Source organism: Somniosus microcephalus, chromosome 1, assembly GCF_052327205.1.
Source record: "Somniosus microcephalus isolate GS21.2 chromosome 1, FLI_Smic_1.0, whole genome shotgun sequence".
Taxonomy (NCBI): domain Eukaryota; kingdom Metazoa; phylum Chordata; class Chondrichthyes; order Squaliformes; family Somniosidae; genus Somniosus; species Somniosus microcephalus.
Window position 1 is genome coordinate 184,311,263 of NC_140987.1, and position 21,570 is coordinate 184,332,832.

Sequence of the window (21,570 nt, forward strand, 5' to 3'; positions counted from 1 at the left end):
GCACGCTACCCGTGACCATAAAAATGACAATGGGAGTGTGTACACGGCGGGTTGGAGGGGTGTACACAGCGGGTTGGGGGGGGTTGTACACGGCGCGTTGAGGGGGCATGTACACGGCGGGTTGGGGGGGGGTGTACACGGCGGGTTGGGGGGGGGTGTACACGGCGGGTTGGGGGGGGTGTACACGGCGGGTTGGGGGGGTTGTACACGCCGGATTGGGGGGGTTGTACACGGCGGGTTGGGGGGGCGTACACGGCGGGTTGGGGAGGTGTGCTCGGCGGGTTGGGGAGGTGTACATGGCGGGTTGGGGGTGTGTACATGGTGGGTTGGGGGTGTGTACACGGCGGGTTGGGACCGTGTACTCGGCGGGTTGAAGGGGTGTACACGGCGGGTTGGGGGGGGGTTGGGGGGGGGGTGTACACGGCGGGTTGGGGGGGGGGTGTACCCGGCGGGTTGGGGAGGTGTACTCGGCGGGTTGGGGGGGGTGTACATGGCGGGTTGGCGGTGTGTACACGGCGGGTTGGGACCGTGTACTCGGTGGGTTGGCGGGGTGTACACGGCGGGTTGGGAAGGTGTACACGACGGGTTGGGGAGGCGTGTACACGGCGGGTTGGGGAGGCGTGTACACGGCGGGTTGGGGAGGCGTGTACACGGCGGGTTGGGGAGGCGTGTACACGGCGGGTTGGGGAGGCGTGTACACGGCGGGTTGGGGAGGCGTGTACACGGCGGGTTGGGGAGGCGTGTACACGGCGGGTTGGGGAGGCGTGTACACGGCGGGTTGGGGAGGCGTGTACACGGCATAACAACATTACATTATTAAATACAGTTATGCTTATCTATAATAATGCCCGCAGGAGCAGGTATAGCATGCACTGTATACTGATCTTTTTCAATGAAGAAGCCACAAATATTGTGTACTTTATCAAAGGCATTGGTATATATTTGAGAATGTTATACCTGATGGCTAATCTACAGGAATATTTTATGGGGTGAACTGATATAAGTAAGATAACTAGCATGTTACAAACTAGCCAGACTTCAAGGAATTCAGACCATGTCAAAAATCAAGGGAAGAAAGCTTCAATTTATCCCCAAGATGTGTTGTGCCCTTGACACATACTCCAATCTTCTGTACAATATACACAGATGTAGATCATGGGAACCATTTCATTTAATTCTCAGTAAGAGATTAATTTGCTGTAAGGGCTCGTCATGGCAGACTGCAACAGAAGGCAGAGTCATGTGGCATGAACTGAATTGCGATTACACCATGTGGTTAGGGCAGCAGTGACAAAAGGTTTATTACACTGCAGGTTGTAGGGAATGACATAGCTTGTAGAATACTGACTGCATTTACATTTCAGCCACAAATCATCTTGTTGTCAGCCACTGATTGTGGCCATGGCAAGAACTGTATAATTCTGATCTGAATGTTCAGCATTTCTCTATAAAAACTGCAGACTTTGTTGAATTCGAGCAATAAATGGCATTGCAGATTTGAGATTAAGGGTTAAATGTCATCATCAGCACTCCCTTTAGAATATATACATTCAAGGCTCCCCCAAAGGCTCAGTGAGTAAATGAGCCATGCAGATCAGGAAAGTGAATGGTTCGATCCCTGGTCTATGCGGAATTAGGAGATCTCAGCTAGGGACACACAACTGGCTTCAAGGTCTCTCAGCTGGGTGGGGGGAGGGGAAATAAGTCATCATTCCTGCTCTTGATTACTTAAGACCAAGAAGGACAAAAACACTTGCAGGAAAACAAGGCAAGAGAATCAGTATCTCATGAATGCAAGTTGTTGTCTGTTTCCAGAATATCCATCTGTTTGCATAATAAGCCTTATCTCTGCACTCTTGCCTCTCAGTCAGAGGGTCGTGGGGTTCAAGCCCCACTCCACATCTTGAGCACATAATCTAGGCTGACACTACAGTACAGTACTGAGAGAGTGCTGCATTGTTGAAGATGAGACATTAAACCGAGACTCTGACTGCCCTCCCATGTGGATGAAAAATATCCCATGGTACTGTTCTAAGATGAACAAGGGAGTTCCCAGTGTCCTGATCAGTATTTATTTCTCAACCAACATCACTTAAAACAGATTACCTGGTCTAATATCTCATTGCTGTTTGTGAGACTTAGCTATGTACAAATTGGCTGCTGCAATTTCCCACATTACAACAGTGACTACACTTAATTTGCTATGAAGCTCTTGGGACATCCTGAAGTTTTGAAAAATAGAAACATTGAAAAATAGGAGCAGGAATAGGCCATTTGGCCCTTCGAGCCTGCTCCGCCATTCAATATGGTCATGGCTGATCCGCTATCTCAATACCATATTCCCGCTCTCTCCCCATATCCCTTGATGCTTTTTGTTTCTAGAAATCTATCTATCTCCTTCTTAAATATATTCAGTGATGTGGCCTCCACAGCCTTCTGTGGTAGAGAATTCCACAGGTTCACCACCCTCTGAGTGAAGAAATTTCTCCTCATCTCAGTCCTAAATGTCCTACCTTGTATCCTCAGACTGTGACCCCTCATTCTAGACCCCCCAGCCAGGGGAAACATCCTCCCTGCATCCAGTTTGTCTAGCCCTGTCAGAATTTTATATGTTTCTTCTAAACTCTAGTGAATACAGGCCTGTCGACCCAATCTCTCCTCATACGACAGTCCTGCCATCCCAGGAATCAGTCTGGTGAACCTTCGCTGCACTCCCTCTATGGCAAGTATATCCTTTCTTAGGTAAGGAGACCAAAACTGCACACAGTACTCCAGGTGTGGTCTCACCAAGGCCCTGTACAACTGTAGTAAGACATCCTTGCTCCTGTACTCAAATCCTCTTGCAATGAAGGCCAACATACCATTTACCTTCCTAACTGCTTGCTGCACCTGCATGTTTGCTTTCAGTGACTGGTGTACAAGGACACCCAGGTCCCTTTGTACATCAGCATTTTCCAATCTAGCCCCATTTAAATAATACTCTACCTTTCTGTTTTCCCTACCTAAGTGGATAACTTCACATTTATCCACGTTATACTGAATCTGCCATGTATTTGCCCACTCACTCAACTTGTCTAAATCGCTTTGAAGCCTCTTTGCATCCTCCTCACAACTCACAATCCCACCTAGTTTTGTGTCGTCAGCAAACTTGGAAATATTACATTTGGTTCCCTCATCCAAATCATCATTGATATATATTGTGAATAGCTGGGGCCCAAGCACTGATCCCTGCGGTACCCCACTAGTCACCGCCTGCCACCCCAAAAAAGACCCATTTATTCCTACTCTCTGTTTCCTGTCTGTTAACCAATTTTCAATCCATGAAATGCTCTATATAAATGCAAGTTCTTTCTTCTTTTATTCAGACTAAGTCACTGAGATTTTTCGGTATCTGATGTATATGAAAGAAAAGCATGTAGAAGGAGAGAAGTACTTTCAATTACATTAGGCAACATATCTTCTAGAAGAATCTAAAATTGATAGTTCACTGATTCTGTGTTTTCATAGAGGAGCCACGTTCAAAAGGGAAATCAGGTTGGAGAATTGGGCTATAATTTTTTAGATCAATCTCTGGTCGGTGCTCCATGTGAGCCTGGCTACCCTAATATGCTTTGTCTTGCATCACACAGAGCAATTTTCAGGTTCAAGCAATATTGAAAAACCTATGTTAGAAAAATACACTGTCATAGCAAAAGCAACATTTACTTAAAAAAAAAATCAGTATTTTGTGTAAATTATTTTAAAAAATGTGGGGGAACATCTGGCCAACAATGACCACAACATTATACGGTTCCAACTGGCTAGTAGAACTAAAGGTAATGGGAACCTGCAAATCGTACCAGATTTCAAAAGAGCAAACTTCACCAAAATGGCAGATGATTTGGAACAGGTAAATTGGCTAACCCTACTGGGTGGTGATGAGCCCGATGTAGAATATAAATGGAAAGTTTTTAAGAACAAGATAAAAAATGTGGAAATCAAATATGTACCCAAGTCAAAAGAAGGAAATATGGTAAGAAAAAGCCAAGGTGGCTGACTGGTTGTGTACAAACATAGAAACATAGAAGATAGGAGCAGGAGTAGGCCATTCGGCCCCTTGAGCCCGCTCCGCCATTTAATGAGATCATGGCTGATCATCCAAATTCAGTACCCTGTCCCTGCTTTCTCCTCATATCCCTTGATCCCTTTAGCCTCAAGAAATATATCCAACTCCTTCTTGAATATATTTAATGAATTGGCCTCAACTGCCCTGTGTGGCAGAGAATTCCACAGGTTCACCACTCTCTGGGTGAAGAAATTCCTCCTCATCTCAGTCCTAAATAGCTTACCCCTTATCCTTAGACTGTGACCCCTGGTTCTGGACTCCCCCGCCATCGGGAACGTCCTTCCTGCATCTAGTCTGTCTAGTCCTGTTAGGATTTTATAAGTTTCAATGAGATCCCCTCTCATTCTTCTAAACTCCAGCAAATATAAGCCTAATCGACCCAATCTCTCCTCATACGTCATTCCTGCCATCCCAGGTATCAGTCTGGTGAATCTTCGCTGCACTCTCTCCATGGCAAGAACATCCTTCCTCAGATAAGGCGACCAAAACTGCACACAATACCCAAGGTGTGGTCTCACCAAGGCCCTGCACAACTGCAGCAAGACTTCCTTGCTCCTGTACTCAAATCCTCTCGCTATGAAGGCCAACATACCATTTGCCTTCTTAACCGCCTGCTGCACCTGCATGCTTACCTTCAGCGACTGGTGCACAAAGACAAATAAGATGTAAACAGAAATGTTTTTATAAATTAACGATACTTAATAGGGTGTTGGTGTGTATCCATAGGGCAATTGAGTATAAGATGAGGCATACTATTTTGTCCTTGTACAAGACCTTGGTCAGGCCGCACTTGGAATACTGTGTCCAGTTTGGTCTCCTCACATGGTGGGTGATATCGAGGCTTTGGAAAGTGTGTAGAGGAAGGCCACTAGACAAATTCCCAGTCTAAAGCATCTTAGTTATCAAGATAGGCTAAAAGAGTTGGGACTCCAGACCTTAGAGAAATGTAGACTTAGAGGTGATCTGATTGAGGTTTATAAGATAATGAAGGGAATAGATTGTGTTCCAGCTAACAGTTTATTTCAATTAAACAGGTTAGGCAGGACCAGGGGTCACAAATTTAAGTTGTATAAGGCTAGATCTAGGTCAGATGTCTACTCTTAATCATCAGCAAAGTGATGGAAGGTGTCATCGAAAGTGCTATCAAGCGGCACTTACTCAACAATAACCTGCTCACTGATGCCCAGTTTGGGTTCCGCCAAGACCACTTAGCTCCTGACCTCATTACAGCCTTGGTCCAAACATGGACAAAGGAGCTGAATTCCAGAGGTGAGGTGAGAGTGACTGCCCTTGACATCAAGGCAGCATTTGACCGAGTGTGGCATCAAGGAGCCCTAGTAAAACTGGTCAATGGGAATCGGGGGGAAAACGCTCCACTGGCTGGAGTCATACCTAGCACAAAGGAAGATAGTTGTGGTGGTTGAAGGTCAATCATCACAGCCCCAGGACATCGCTGCAGGAGTTCCTCAGGGCAGTGTCCTAGGCCCAACCATCTTCAGCTGCTTCATCAATGACCTTCCCTCCAACATAAGGTCAGAAATGGGGATATTCGCTGATGACTGCACAGTGTTCCGTGCCATTCGCAACTCCCCAGATAATGAAGCAGCCCATGCCCGCAAGTAACAAGACCTGGACTATGTTCAGGCTTGAGCTGATAAGTGGCAGGTAACATTTGCGCCACAGAAATGCCAGGCAATGACTATCTCCAACAAGCGAGAGTCTAACCACCTCCCATTGGCATTCAACGTCATGACCATCGCTGAAACCCCCACCATCAACATCCTGGGGGTCACCATTGACCAGAAACTTAACTGGACCAGACACATAAATACTGTGGCAACAAGAGCAGGTCAGAGGCTAGGTATTCTGTGGCGAGTGTCTCACCTCCCGACTCCCCAAAGCAGTTCCACCATCTACAAGGCACAAGTAAGGAGTGTGATGGAATACTCTCCACTTGCTTGGATGAGTGCAGCTCCAACAACACTCAAGAAGCTCGACACCATCCCGGACAAAGCAGCCCGCTTCATTGGCACTCCATAAGAACATAAGAAATAGGAGCAGGAGTAGGCCAATCGGCCCCTCGAGCCTGCTCCGCCATTCAATAAGATCATGGCTGATCTGATCCTAACCGCCAATCCACCTTAAACATTCACTCCCTCCACCACCGGCGTACCGTGGCTGCAGTTTGTACCATCTACAAGATGAACTGCAGCAATGCGCCAAAGTTTCTTCAGCAGCACCTCCCAAACCCGCGATCTCTTCCACCTAGAAGGACAATGGCAGCAGGTGCATGGGAACACCACCACCTCCAAGTTCCCCTCCAAGTCACACACCATCCTGACTTGGAAGTATATCGCCGATCCTTCATCGTTGCTGGGTAAAAATCCTGGAACTCCCTCCCTAACAGCACTGTGGGAGTACCTTCACCACACAGACTGCAGCGGGTTCAAGAAGGCGGCTCACCACCACCTTCTCAAGGGCAATTAGGGATGGGCAATAAATGCTGGCCTTGCCAGCGATGCCCACATCCCATAAAACGAATTTTTTAAAAATGTCAGGAGGTGGTTCTTTTCCCAGAGAATCGTGGACCTCTGGAACAGGCAGCCGTCTTGTGTGGTGGACGTGGACTCGCTGAATTCCTTCAAGCGAGAGCTGGATTTGTTTCTGGCTGGCGCAGAGATCACCTCTTACAGAAGGTTGGTACTACAGGAAATTTAAGGCCAGAGTGATCTCCTGGACTAGTTTCGATCGCCTAGATGGGTCGCAGAGGAATTTCCCAGAATTTTTTTTCCCCAAATTGGCCTGGGTTTTTTATCTGTTTTCTTGCCTCTCCTCATGGTTTTGGGTGGGGTGGAGTGTATATGTTGTGATACACAAGATATCGCAATTGCGTGGGACAGGCTCGATGGACCAGATGGTCTTTACCTGACCATCTTTGTTTGTAGTTTGTATGTGTTTGTAAATTACTTACCATTAATTCACTTACAGGTGTCCATTATTTTCTACTGGATTAGGGTTTGAAAATAAAGTATAATTTGTTTGGTCACAGTCTGGTCTGATTGAGGATACCCTTGAGATACTCTCAACATGCAGCTAGGCATCAACTATTCACCCTGATATTTTGTCTGGGATAAAGAAGAGTATTCCACTAATCCCTGAGCTGAGTAAAAGGATCAGAACAACAAACTAGTAGTTCAAAGAAGTACCAGAGACCATGATGTAATGGTAATAATGAACTCCAATTGTGCTGCACTGGGGAACTTAGGACAGGAGGTGGATTGCAGTTATATTTTCAGCAGTACAATTCCAAATGGAGGCAATGATCTCATTTGTTACTACCATACTTGGGAGTTTGCAGTTTGAACTAAGTGGATGTTTCTGAGTTTGTGTGTAGATTCTGCCAACATCTGTACTGTAGTCATCCAGCTATATTTGTGTATTTGCAGAATCTGAAACTGCTTGATTTTGTTTTAGCCAAAGGCCAACAGATAACACATGCTGTGCTGCAACCTATTTACAATGTGATCAACTATTTATTATTTTGTAAATTAGGCGGCACATTAGGTTGCAGCTGAAGGCAACTATAACAAGGGGCAGAGGTCTTGTGAACTTGACTCGAATGGTTGCTGGAGCAGAGAAATAAATTTACTGGGGTATCAATGGCCAAGTCAGAGATTGCATTTGCAGATCCTAATCTGGCTCAGCAAGTGCTAGTTATTCTATGCTTAAGTTTTTGCACACATGTGACAGAGTTTCACATTGTGACCCTGCTCACAAGAGAAGTTCCACAGGTAGGGGAAGTGATGTATAAAACTGCAACAGTTACTCTGTGGAAAATGTTTGCATTGATACAGGATATTTGAATTGCTGCTGCAGCAGCTCCTGTATTCCTAACATGAACATGGAAGTCTGTTTTAACTCTTGTGATATTACTAGAATTAGAATATCCATCAGTTAGTGGCTTTTGACAGACTGTCAAAATTTCAAGGAGGTGTGGAAGTACATATTTTAACTATTCAAAGAAACAGTGGTTTTATACAGAGATGTACTTTTACTGCATTACTTGTGCCTATGATTAAAGTGATTGTATATAGGACAGTCACTAAGTTTAGCTTCACTGACATGATCTATTGTGCTGTCATATGGAAGGGGGGGGAGGGGGGGCGACAGAGGTTAAGACAGGAACAGTAATGACGTTATATATCGACTGTTAAGAAGGGAATCAGGCAATACTGGATCCGTTTCCGTTTGCTCTACAGGTTGAAAGAAATTTCAGTCTTACACACTGACACTACAACAAATATTATTAAACAACACAATACTCAAATGTTAGGAGTAGCTTTATTGTTGTAATATTAACTATACTGGGAAGTGTGAGGACATCCACTTTGGACCTCAGATAGATCACAGTATTTTCTAAATGGTGGGAAGTTAGGAACTGTGGAGGAGCAGAGCGAGTTAGGTGTCTATGTTCAGAAATCACTAAAAGTTAGTGGATCCGTACAAAAACATAACTAAAAAGGCTACTGGAATGTTGGCCTTTATCTCAAGGGGCTGGTATACAAAGGGGTGAAAGTTATGTTACAGTTATATGAAGCTCTGGTTAGACCCCATTTAGAGTACTGCATTCAGTTCTGGACACTGCACCACTGGAAGGCGATATATTGGCCTTGGAGTGGGTGCAGCGCATATTCACCAGAATGATACCAGGGCTAAAAGGGTTAAATTATAAAGACACGTTGCATAGACTAGGCTTGTATTCCCTTGAGCATACATAAGAACATAAGAATTATGAGCAGGAGTCGGCCATACGGCTCCTTGAGCCTGCTCCGCCATTCAATAAGATCATGGCTGATCTTCGATCTCAACTTCACTTTCCCGCCCGATCTCCATATCCCTTGATTCCCCTCAGAGTCCAAAAATCTATCTATCTCAGCCTTGAATATACTCAACCACTTTGGGGCAGAGAATTCCAAAGATTCACAACCCCTCTGAGTGAAAAAATTCCTCCTCATCTCAGTCTTAAAAGGCTGACCCCTTATCCTGAGACTATGCCCCCTAGTTCTAGACTCTCCAGCCAGGAGAAACAACCTCTCAGCATCTATCCTGTCAATCCCCCTCAGAATCTTATTTGTTTCAATGAGATCACCTCTCATTCTTCTAAACTCCACAGAGTATAGGCCCGATCTACTCAATCTCTCCTCATAGGACAACTCTCTCAACTCAGGAATTAATCCAGTGAACCTTTGTTGCACCACATCTAAGGCAAGTATATCCTTCCTTAGATAAGGAGACCAAAACTGTGCACAATGTATGGAAGCTTGAGGGGTAATCTAATTGAGGGGTTTAAGATGATTAAAGGACTTGACAGGGTAGATAGAGAGAAAGGGGGAGAAATTCGGTTGTTAGCGCCACCGATTAACGCCTAAAGAGGCCGAGAAGTGGGGCGCTAGCCAATTTCCGGGCGGGCGCAAGGCGCCTAGCGCCTCGCCCCATATTGAGCATGCATTTAGCGCCGGCGCTAAATCTTAGCGCCCGCTCATGGGCGCAGGCTGATTATGACGTCATTTGAGTGTGCAACGCCTTTTGGGCGCCCCGGACCGAAAATTCAGTGGCGCCCCCCTCCGTAGCGCCTGGCGCTAGTAGTGACAGCTTACTTGGACCTTACCAAGTCGCTCTCGGGCTGGAGGAGCGTTATTTAAAGGGGACTGGTGTGGTTTAAAAGCGGCAGCCATTTTTGGAGCACAACTTCCTCGAGAGCTACAAAGAGTTGCTGAGCTGCACACTGAGAGCCATTTGACCACTGAGCCAGCGCAGGCAGACGATCTTCAGCCTTCTGACCATCACCTTGCTGTTGGTGAGCCTTGACAATGGGGAACCTTCCTGTGGGCACTTATTATGGGGGCTGCATTGGAGGGGAATGTCCTGCTGCTGAATCATCTGGAAAGGGCACTGAGACGCTGGGAGAGGGGGGCGGGCATGGCCAGATGGAGGAGGGCCAACAGACGTCGCCACAGCAGACCGTACGCTGGCAGGGTTTTCCAACAGCAGTTTTCCTACATGAACATGCCAGAGGAGCAGTGTGTCAGAAGGCTGCGATTTAGAAAGGAGGTGGTGACTGAGCTGTGCCAGCTGCTTCAGCCAGATCTGCAGCCTCAGATAAGGTGCAGGACATCTCTGTCGGTGGCTGAGAAGATGCCTGCTGGCCTGAACTTCTACGCGAGTGGCTCTTCTCAGGCTGCGCGTCAGAGGCTAATCAGAAGTAACTTCTAGGCCCCTCTCACGGAATGCTTGCTGCCATTCTAAGATCAGGAATGGAACCGGTCTGATACCCCCAAGCCTGTGAAGGGCAAGATGCATGTAAATAGAAGGCATGGCCATTGTAAATGAAGAAAGTGTTTCATTAAACAAAATGTGGTTCCTTCAAACATGAGAAAGCTATGGCAACAGAAAGCAAAACTAATACACTGACACATAACTGCTTCTCACACCCGGGAGACTGTCCAAAACATAAATCACAATACGACCATCCTCCTTGGCCTTGATTCCACTGCGCCAACCAAAGCATCCAATGCCCCATCAGTGAGGTGTTCCGCCCTCTGCCTCACCCTTTCCATGTCTTGCTAGGCTGGTGCGCCACAGGTAGGCTCCCACCGCTTTGAAGGCCTACAAGGCAGTGAGTGTGTCTGGTGATGCCAATTGACCTGCCCCTTTAAGAGCTGGCCGGCGCCAGTGTGTCTCAGGGAAAGTGATTATTGACAGCACCCTTGCTGTGCCCCGCCGCCGCGAAATTGGGTTGCGCCGCCAGGTTAGCGCCTTAAGAGTAGCGTGCAGCGCCTGATTTAGCGCCGCAATCACCTTTAGGGGCGCTGCAACCCAATATCGCGCTAGGTGGTGCTAAATTGCGCCTGGCGCTAAACTTTGCGCATCGCCAGGACTAGTGCCCCAAACGTGGCTATACCAAATTTTTAGGCCAAAGTATCTTCTCTGGTGGGGGGAGTCCTGAATAAGGGGCAAGGCCGTACAGGGGTGATGTCAGGAAGCACTTCTTCACACAAAGGGTAGTGGCAATCTGGGACTCTCCCTCAAAAAGCTGTTTTGAATTTTTAATTGACATCGACAGATTTTTGTTATGTAAGGGCATTAAGGGATATGGAGCAAAGGCAGGTGGATGGAGTTGAGGTACAGATCAGCCATGATTTAATTGAATAGGTTCGAGGGGCTGAATGGCCTATACTGCAAATATAAACTTTTAATTTAAAATCCATCTGATCAACCTGCCTTCCCTTTCCACCTTATCTTTTATCTTCCCCATTTTCTCTCACTTTCTATTTTAACGTTTACCTTTTATGAACTAACTAGCCAACCTCTCATGGCATTGCTAACAGTGAATTAGATAAGTGTTATACCATGTAACACACAATGCATTATTGGCCCGGATATTCCGATCCCTACGGGTGAGTACGCGCTGTGTACCCACCCGTAGGGACATCGGAAATGCCGGTTTCAGGCATGCACAGCGCATGCGCTGAAAACCGGCATTTCCGATCTGTCTCTTGACAGATCCTCCGGCTGCCCTGGAGACCCTTCGCCCGCAGAAAACCCTTACAATTCTTGCGCCTGGTAAAAGCAGGCATAAGGCCTGCTTTTACCAGGGTAAGAGTTGAAAAAAAGTTTAAAACATTTTTTCACTGATTTATCATTTAAAAATACTTTACAAAAAGGTAAGTTTATTTTTAGCCCCGTAAAAAACTTTAATTATTTTTTCAAAAAATTACATTTTTGTTTAAATTTATTGTAATTTCAAGTCATTTTAAAAATGTGATTTTTAAAATTTACTTAAAGTTTTACTATGGCCCAGAAATTAGTGTTCCAACGCGCGAGTAAGCACCGTGTACTCACGCGTGGGACCGATGGAATTGCCGGTTTTTTGCATGCACTACGCATGCGCGGGAAACCGGCATTTCCGATCCTCTGAACCAAGGGGTCCAGAGGTCGAACGCGTGTGCGCAGGAGTCTGCGCGTGCGCGTTGAACTTCCTTTTTTTTCCCAGGTTTGCCCGTGCGTGAAGGCCTCCACTTTTTACACTTTAAAAAAGCAGACATAAGGACTTAATTTTAAAAGGTAAGTGGTCTATTAATTAAAATTAGAATTTTTTTCCCCACAGGTATTATTTTTTTTTAAGACTTTACAGTAAGGTAAGTGTATTTTTAGCCCCGATTTTTTTATAAAATTATTTTTTTCAAAAATTTAAATTGTGTTTAAAATAGTTATTTAAAGTTATTTATAGTTCATTTAAATAGTGTGATGCTTTTTTAAATTTTATTTCAAGTTTAAGTACTGTTTTGGGCGCCCGGACTTTTCATGAGTTTGACAGTTCTTACTGTCAAACTCATGAATGAACTTTTGCATCCTCCGATTGGTTGCCCAGTGCTCACGTGATCCCAGCCGACGCATCGCACTAAGTACGCCGCTGGGTCACGCAAGCACAGCGCGCCGGGAGCTGAACCGGGCCACAGACAGGAAATCCACGCAGGCCCAGGCTTCAACTGCCGGCGCGCTAGGTAAGTGTAGGTCGGGGGCTTGCACCCGCGGGAAGCCCCCGACACGAATTTCTGGGCCAATGTTTTTTCATTGATTTCCATTCATATATTTGACAGGTCTTCCCTTCTGTGATTGGCTCCCCTGGCCCACGTGATCCCAGGGACGCTGCGAACTACATGCGCCTCTGGGAGAAGTGGGCGCTGCGCACTTCAAGTTTGGTGAGGCCCAGGATCGGAAGCGTGTGCGTTCCGGGTGCCCTCAGGTAAGGGTGTAGATTTTTCCAGATCGCAAGCCTCCACCTGCGATCGGAAAATATGGGCCATTATGTAATACTGTTAATCTCCCATAATGTTGCTCATGAATAAAATGGATGAGTTCATAATAACAAACTCAGGGAGGAGGTCCAGCATCTCGTGAAGTGGTGCGCCGATAACAACCTGGCCCTTAACATCAAGAAAACCAAAGAAATCATTGTGGACTTCAGGAAGTCTAAAGGCGGAAGTCACACCCCCATCCACATCAATGGGGCTGTGGTGGAAAGGGTGGACAGCTTTAAGTTCCTCGGAGTCCACATCACGGAAGACCTCTCCTGGTCCCTCAATACCTCCTCTCTGGTGAAGGCGGCCCAGCAGCGCCTATATTTCCTAAGGAGGCTGAAGGGATGTAACCTGTCACCCCTGATCCTCTCTAACTTTTACCGCTGCACAATAGAGAGCATCCTGACAAACTGTATCACAGTATGGTATGGCAGCTATAGCTACTATGACCGGAAAGCCCTGCAGCGGGTAGTCAAAACTGCCCAACGCATTACCGGCACCCGGCTACCAACCATAGAGCACATATACCAGAAACGCTGTTTACGGAGGTCACGGTCCATCATCAAAGACCCTACCCACCCCAGCCACAGTCTGTTCGCCCTCCTGCCATCTGGGAGACGCTACAGATGCATTTGCACCCGTACGACCAGATTTAGGGACAGCTTCTTTCCCAGGGCCGTCATCCTACTGAACTCCACAAATAAACTCTAAAGCCTGCACATCTGCCAATGCACTTTATTATGGTTATGTTTATGTTAATGTATTACAAGCCAAATGTATGTTGAATGTTTAAATGTCTTAATCTAAATGTACACTCTCGGGAGCCGCAAGCCTACATTTCGTTGTACTGCACTTGTGCACTAACAATGACAATAGAAGTTGATTTGATTTGATTTGATTTGATAAATTCATATAGAAAATTTATTAACAATAGTGAGCAACTGATTGATTTATAAAATGCTTTTCAAATGTAGTTAATTAAATTAAATGCAGGAAGTAAGGTAATTAATAATTGCAGCAACTAATAATTATGAAATGCAGCCAGCAAATTAATGATGGAATTCAGTAAGTTAGTTAAATAAATGTAGTGAGCAATGTACATAACTATGAAATGTACTTCAGAAGGGTCAGGAGTGGAGATCACTGGTGGCCGCTCCACCACAGATTGGCCAGCAGAGCATGGCTGAGGATTTTTGGCTCCCATGTCGCTTAATAAGAGTGATACGTTCAAGAGTGGGATTGAACCACATTGTTGGGGCATTGTGACGCAATCTGGTTGTAGTATACTCAGTTACACTGAATACCTGAACTGGAAAAGTAGTCAGTTCCCCAGCACTGGTATTCCTCGCCTCAATGGGCACAAAACCGTTTTGCAAGAAAAATTCTTCATTGAGGTCTATGAGCATTTTTTAAAAATTTGTTTATGGGATGTGGGCGTCACTGGCCAGGCCAGCATTTATTGCCCATCCCTAAGTGATGGTGCAGGATTCAGCGATGGTAATGCCGTTGAATGTTAAGGGGAGATGGTTAGACTCTCGCTTGTTGGAGATAGTCATTGCCTGGCACTTCTGTGGCACGAATGTTACCTGCCACTTACCAGCCCAAGCCTGAACGTCGTCCAGGTCTTGTTGCATGCGGGCATGGACTGCTTCATTATCTGAGGAGTAGTGAATGGCACTGAACACTGTGCAGTCATCAACGAACATCCCCATTTCTGACCTGATGTTGGAGGGAAGGTCATTGATGAAGCAGCTGAAGATGGTTGGGCCTAAGACTCTGCCCTGAGGAACTCCTGCAGTGATGTCCTCGGGCTGTGATGATTGACCTTCAACCACCACAACCATCTTCCTTTGTGCTAGGTATGACTAGGGCTCCTTGATGCCACACTCGGTCAAATGTTGCCTTGATGTCAAGGGCAGTCACTCTCACCTCACCTCTGGAATTCAGCTCCTTTGTCCATGTTTGGACCAAGGCTGTAATGAGGTCAGCAGCCGAGTGGTCTTGGTGGAATCCAAACTGGGCATAGTGAGCAGGTTTTTGGTGAGTAAGTGCCGCTTGATAGCACTGTCGATGACACCTTTCATCACTTTGCTGATGATTGAGAGTAGACTGATGGGGCGGTAATTGGGCGGGTTGGCTTTGTCCTGCTTTTTGTGGACAGGATATACCTGAGCAATTTTCCACATTGTCGGATAGATGCCAGTGTTGTCGCTGTACTGGAACAGCTTGGTTAGAGGCGCGGCTAGTTCTGGAACACAAGTTTTCGGCACGATAGCCGGGATGTTGTTGGGGCCCATAGCCTTTGTTGTATTCAGTGCGCTCAGCTGTTTCTTGATATCACGTGGAGTGAATCGAATTGGCTGAAGACTGGCTTCTGTGATGGTGGGGACCTCAGGAGTAGGCCGATATGGATCATCCACTCGGCACTTCTGGCTGAAGATGGTTGCAAACGCTTCAGCCTTATCTTTTGCACTCACGTGCTGGGCTCCACCATCATTGAGGATGAGGATATTCATGGAGCCTCCTCCTCCCGTTAGTTGTTTAATGGTCCACCACCATTCACGACTGAATGTGGCAGGACTGCAGAGCTTTGATTTGATCCGTTGATTGTGGAATCACTTAGCTCTGTCTATAGCACGCTGCTTTCGCTTTTTAGCATGCATGTAGTCCTGTGTTGCAGCTTCCCCAGGTTGGCACCGCATTTTTAGGTACGCCTGGTGCTGCTCCTGGCATGCTCTTCTACACTCCTTATTGAACCAGGGTTGGTCCCCTGGCTTGGTGGTAATGGTAGAGTGAGGGGTATGCCGGAATACACTAATGAGAGCCCTAACCTCACATTAACTAGCGAGGTCAGCTCTTTCATGCACAGAGTGAGGGATACACTAGCAATATTAGAAAGGCATCTCTCAATGAGAAATGGAGTGGTTAGATTATACATGCTGCAGCCAATTATTTTGAATATCACTGTATACCATAATCTAGAATATTTCTAAATTACAATTTGAGATTTCTCTTTTGAATGCAGTTGACAGTAATTTTGATTTCCCGCCCCATCCCCAGGTATGAACAGAACAGTAGCAAGCCCAAAAATTATAAAAGTGCCGTGAGAGCATTATGTTAAAAAGTTATACTGTGGTTGTGGCTGCAGTTTTATCGCAAGGAAGACTTTAGTTACTTGTCTCCAATTTTCTCCTCCCCTCCCCGACAGTGATGATCCACACTGGAGTATGGCTCCAGAGGCATCAGTACCCCCCTGTACCTCACCAAAGTAGCCATTGTAAATGTTTGAGCCGGGTCAGTAAGGGGCCAATAATCTGACAGGCCCGAGGCACCTAATGTGGGTGTCCAGTGTGAAGAGCACAGAGAGCCAGTGCAAAATATTAAAATTAGGGGGTCGGCCAAGAACCTGACTGAAGTCCCTGTGCCGTTCTTCAACCGCACTCTGGTCATTTAGAATGGGTGCTGAAGGGGAGTTTTAAAAACTCTGACACACCTGCTCAGTACCACGCCCCTCTCACCAGTGCCGAGCAGGAAGCCACCAGCTTTTCAATGGCTGTTGGAGCGCCAGAAGATTATTCAAAAGACCTGACCTCACATTAACTGGCAAGGTCAGCTCTTTCATGCACAGATCTGCTGACGCTGCGTACTGACCTTAATATCAGCCCATAAGTGTCAGCATACTATTTAGTCATGGGAGGCATCACAACCAATTTTGATCTGGTTTCTATCAGGTGTTCGCACGAGTGTACTTTACAGCAGGGATCACTGAGCAGTTGCTCGGGGGCAGGAACCAGGGTTCATTTCCCCCTTCATAGTCCAGGGATGCTATGGCCAATTCTATAGTTCTAGGGATACCTTAGCTGAGACCAGTTAATTCATCTGGGACCCTGCTGACCTGTATGCCTAAGAATTACAGCACTGAGGACAAACTTTGGTTATTTTGCTCCTACTGCAAGTTGGCGACAAAAAAATATCCACAAGAAGCACCGTCCAACTAACTGGAAACTTGATAATTCACCACAACGTATGAATTAGTCCGTTTTTTTCAGCTATCCCTAAAATTCCATGCTATCCTTATAACCTAAAGGTCAAAAAGCATATTTCATTCAGAAAGGATCGCACAGTTCAGAAACACAGTAGCTAACTCATTACAGTACTGACTGAATGTGGTATCATCATTCTTTTATATTGGGTTCAAAACTTCAAAGCCAGCTTAATAATCAAAAGGTGACAGTCACATCAATATCACATGAAGCCAAATTGACAGACAGTTCCTATATTGGAAATAGTTCTCTAAGATTCACTGCTTGGTTACTTCACTGTTTCATCAATACTGCATAATGTTTTATTAATAAAGTAATGCGTACATAACACATCAACACTCAGAAAGCCCAGGCAACACACAAGCACAACAACTGAACAGGCAGGTCTCAATTAAACTGCTTTTTATGTTGAAGCAATTTCTTATAATGTTGAAATTACAAAAACTGGGACTTGTTTTAGTGTTCACTTTGTATACATACTGTTGTGGATTCTGGAAGGTGCTGCAATGTAGAATGCCCAACAATGAAACTGGTTTCCTCTCATTTTGGTTCGACAGTCATTAACTGCACACTATATAACATCTAAAAGCTGTTTTTCCAGGTGTAGTAAGTTGTAAAGCAAGAGTGAGGAATGAATGCCCAAAGACATTGCCCCCACCGCCCCGGTTATGGTTCATTTACCATACACCTGGACTGGAAACTGGACACCAGTTCTCAGATCAGATAGAATATATTACCAATGAAAAAATTCAATCTGGAAGTTCTCTGAATTCTTCAATAGGAATGAAGATAGAGAAGCCAAAGAATACATGCCAGCGGTCAGCACTGCATGCCAACATCAGTGTTTGGGGGCCCAGTTACCGTATCAGTGTTTGATGACACAAATCAGTGAAACTGGGCCACCCTCAGCACTCTCATCCCACTGCTCTCCAGTGCAGTGACTAATGCACTCCATTCCACCTCTTCACATTTTTTCAATGCTGCTAGCCATGTTATCCACCTTTGTACACTGGAGGCAGAATGGGTGTTCCAGTCTACGGTATACAAAGACAGCAGTTGGCACCAGAAGTGCGGTAAGCACCTTACGAGGAGCAGGGCTTGCCTGCTGCATTAGCCAAAAGACTTGGTAGGAGTAGGGAAGGGAGAGAATGTAAAGGAAGGGTGAAAGGGGAGGTGTGTGTGGAGAGAACGCAAGGCAGAGCAGGGAGAATGCAAAATAAAGGGGTGGGGTGAGAAAATGCAAGGCAAGCGGAAGAGAATGCAAAAGGGAGGTTGGGGGAGAGAATATATTGGAAGGGGAGAGGAGTGGGGATGAGAATCTGTTTTATTAATCAAGAATGGAAATTGTGGGATAAGAACATAAGAAATAAGAGCAGGAGTAGGCCACACAGCCTCTCGAGCCTGCTCCACCATTCAATAAGATCATGGCTGATCATCGACCTCAACTCCACTTTCCCGCCCGATCTCCATATCCCTTGATTCCCCTAGAGTCCAAAAATCTATCTATCTCAGCCTTGAATATACTCAAAGACTCAGCATCCACAACCCTTTGGGGCAGAAAATTCCAAAGATTCACAACCCTCTGAGTGAAGAAATTTCTCATCTCAGTCCTAAATGGCCACCCCTTTATCCTGAGATTATGTCCCCTAGTTCTAGACTCTCCAGCCAGGGGAAACAATCTCTCAGCATCTATCCTATCAATTCCCCTCAGAATCTTGTATGTTTCAATGAGGTCACCTCTCATTCTTCTAAACTCCAGACAGCATAGATCCAATCTACTTAATCTCTCCTCATAGGACAGCCCTCTCATCCCAGGAATCAATCTACAGATGTACAGTTGAGATCATTGTTTGGATTGTAGTCAGGATCATTGGATTGTACCACTGGGATCATTGCTTGGATCATACTGTTAGGATCATTGTCTGCTTTGCATGGTTGGGATCACTGGTTTGTACAATTGGGCTGATTGGGGTACAATGTTAGGACGATTCTTTGGATTGTACAGTTAGGATCATTGGTTGGATCACACAGTTAAGATAATTTTTTCGGATGGTACTTTTTGGATCATGATTTCTATGTATTGCTGGGACTGTTGTCTGGATAGTACTACTGGGATAATTATTTGCTATGTACGTTGTTTGATTTGTACCGTTAGGAATATTTGGGTTGCACAGTAGGGATCATTATTTCTATTGTATTGTCAGGATTATGGTAGGCTTCATTGTTTGGACTGTATGGTTGGATTGTTGTTTGGTTTGTACAGTTGGGGTCATTGCTTGCTCCCATGGTAAAGCTAAAGTGGCATTCATTGTACAGCATGTACCTGTATTTGGGTAAAAAGTAGCCACATTAGTATGTGCAAGGTCAACAGTAACTTTATTTTTCTTCCTGGAAATGTTTATACAGCCTGTCTTAGCAATTTTTGACCATAGGGGTTTTAAATTTTTGTTATTAATGGCATTCTTTCTCATTCACTCAGGCTCCTGTTAGTTTAAGCTTCAAATCAGACCAGCAGTATTCTAGATAGGCAATATATGCTTTCAACAAATTTTGCAAAGAGAGAAAGAAAGAAGGATTTCATGAGTGTTTACTCAATGTCTTTTATGTCTTGCCTAGAAGTAAAAACCCAAAGCCACTGAAACACTGCTGTTTAATTGGATGAAAAATGGCACGTGGCTAACTCTTATCACACCAAGAATGGATCAGTCTATATCATCGTTGTATTAAAACATGCCTTTCAAACAAAAGAAAAAATATTTATTTAAAACCTTTTAAAAATATAAATAAGTTGCTGGGACCAGCCTCGGATGCTTGGCCTTCTGAATCTTACAGTTGCTGGGTACAGTGACTTTGGAGAAATTATACAGGGGCACCAACAGAAACTCGCAGATTTTCCATCGCCTCGGCAACGTGAGGCCTGGGAAATTTTAACTCCTGGGCCTCATTTGCATGCTCCTTAACTTACCTTTTCCCTTCAGGTACTGATTGATTGCTGTACTGTGCATTTTATGTTTTTGTTTCAGATTTCTGGCATTGCAGTTTTTTCTTTTTTCTTTGTACTATTTGACTTATTGCCACTTCTCTTCCAAGAATGACTTTTGGAGCGATTTTAATCCTGCATGCTTGGATCATTTAAGAAACATCTAGATGCTACAAAGGCAAGACAGTAAAGTTTGTGTTCTGGAAAGATGGTCTAAAAAGCCAGTGTCAAAATTAAACACTTTTGTCTATAATGTCAGAGATAAAATCATGTTAATTCGCAGAAAATAGTCCAATTTGCTTTGATACAATAGTCTCAGGAAACAGTTCTTGGCCAAGAAATCGGAGTACATCGAGCAGTCTTGCAGGAAGGTCCTGGGAGGGGTGTAGGATGTGAACCGGATGGGAGGGAGCCTTGGCCAGCCCTCCTGCTCCTCCTGGCTCCACATTAAGTAAGAGGAAGTTAACTTATCTTTTGGTCAGCTGCCTCTAGTGGTCCCTTTAAAAGGACCACTGGTTAGGCCACTGTAGACCCGAAAAAACTGAGTGGTACACGTTCCCTCCAGTTTATACTGAATTTGAGAGAGTTTTTTTCGAGTGCATGCTGCCAGTAGAAAATGTTGTCCAGTGCTGGTGTAAGGAAAGGGTTAATCAGACTGACTTGAAGTCTGCTAATGCAATACTGCTATTGATTTTCATTATATTGTAGTAATGTTAGCTTTTAGTATTTGTTTGTTATGTAGGGAAGTATGATTTTTAAATTGTAGTATCTTAAAATAGTTACAAGTATACTGCAATTCTAAGGTAGTAACCTCCTGCTTAATGAGAAAAGTTAATAGGAGACAAGAAAGCTCAATTTGTACCAAAGAGGGAGAGAGAGAGATTTCATTCATTAGAAGGAAGGCCATGAAGCTTTACTTAAAATAAGCATCTGCCTGAGAAAGACCACAGCCTGGAACTGGAAAGTTAGGGAGTGTGTTTTCTATAGTCAAGTTAAGAGAATTGGGATACAGAGATATTTTTGAAGGTTGAGCTATTTTCACCCATGTCAATCATTGTAGCATGGATCTGTAGCTGCGATGACACAACATAATCAAAAGTGTTGAATGATACATATTCAATGATACCTTTTGATGTAACCATGTAATATAGAAATGTACGGATTACCATGTAGTCGGGTGAGAGAAATGTATAAAAAGTGGCAGTTTGTAGTCAGGATTTGGATTCGTAAAAGTTTGATCAACCTATGCATGTTTCCTACATTACAACAGTGACTATTTTTGAAGAATATTTCATTGGCTGTAAAGCGCTATGTAAAGGCAAGTCTTTTTACTGAGCTCAGAACTATAAGGTCATAGTCATAGAGGGAAAAATTCAGTTGGTTGCGCCACCCATTAGCGCCTTAAGAGGGCGCTAAGTGGGGCGCAAACCAACTAGCGCCCGGGCGCGGCACTGCCCACGCCTCCCGCCAAATTCAGCGGGAGGTTAGTGGTGGCCCTAACCGTTAGCGCAGCGCCGCTGGCGATGACGTCATCGGTGTGCGCAGCACCCCGCTCACGCCCCGGCCGCAATCTTCGGGAGC

The 21,570-nt window shown here is 45.2% G+C and overlaps 1 protein-coding gene and 1 long non-coding RNA gene across 10 annotated transcripts in view; one reads left to right on the forward strand and one right to left on the reverse strand.

Moving 5' to 3' along the window:
- rgmb (repulsive guidance molecule BMP co-receptor b) overlaps window positions 1-21,570 on the reverse strand; it is a 262,214-nt gene that overhangs the window by 22,737 nt on the left and 217,907 nt on the right. The window lies entirely within an intron of this gene.
- LOC147124500 (uncharacterized) overlaps window positions 12,099-21,570 on the forward strand; it is a 38,146-nt gene continuing 28,674 nt past the window's right edge. Inside the window, exons 1-2 of the long non-coding RNA XR_015078398.1 lie at window positions 12,099-12,229; window positions 12,766-12,911. This is a non-coding gene — a long non-coding RNA (uncharacterized LOC147124500). The remainder of the gene's footprint in view (window positions 12,230-12,765; window positions 12,912-21,570) is intronic.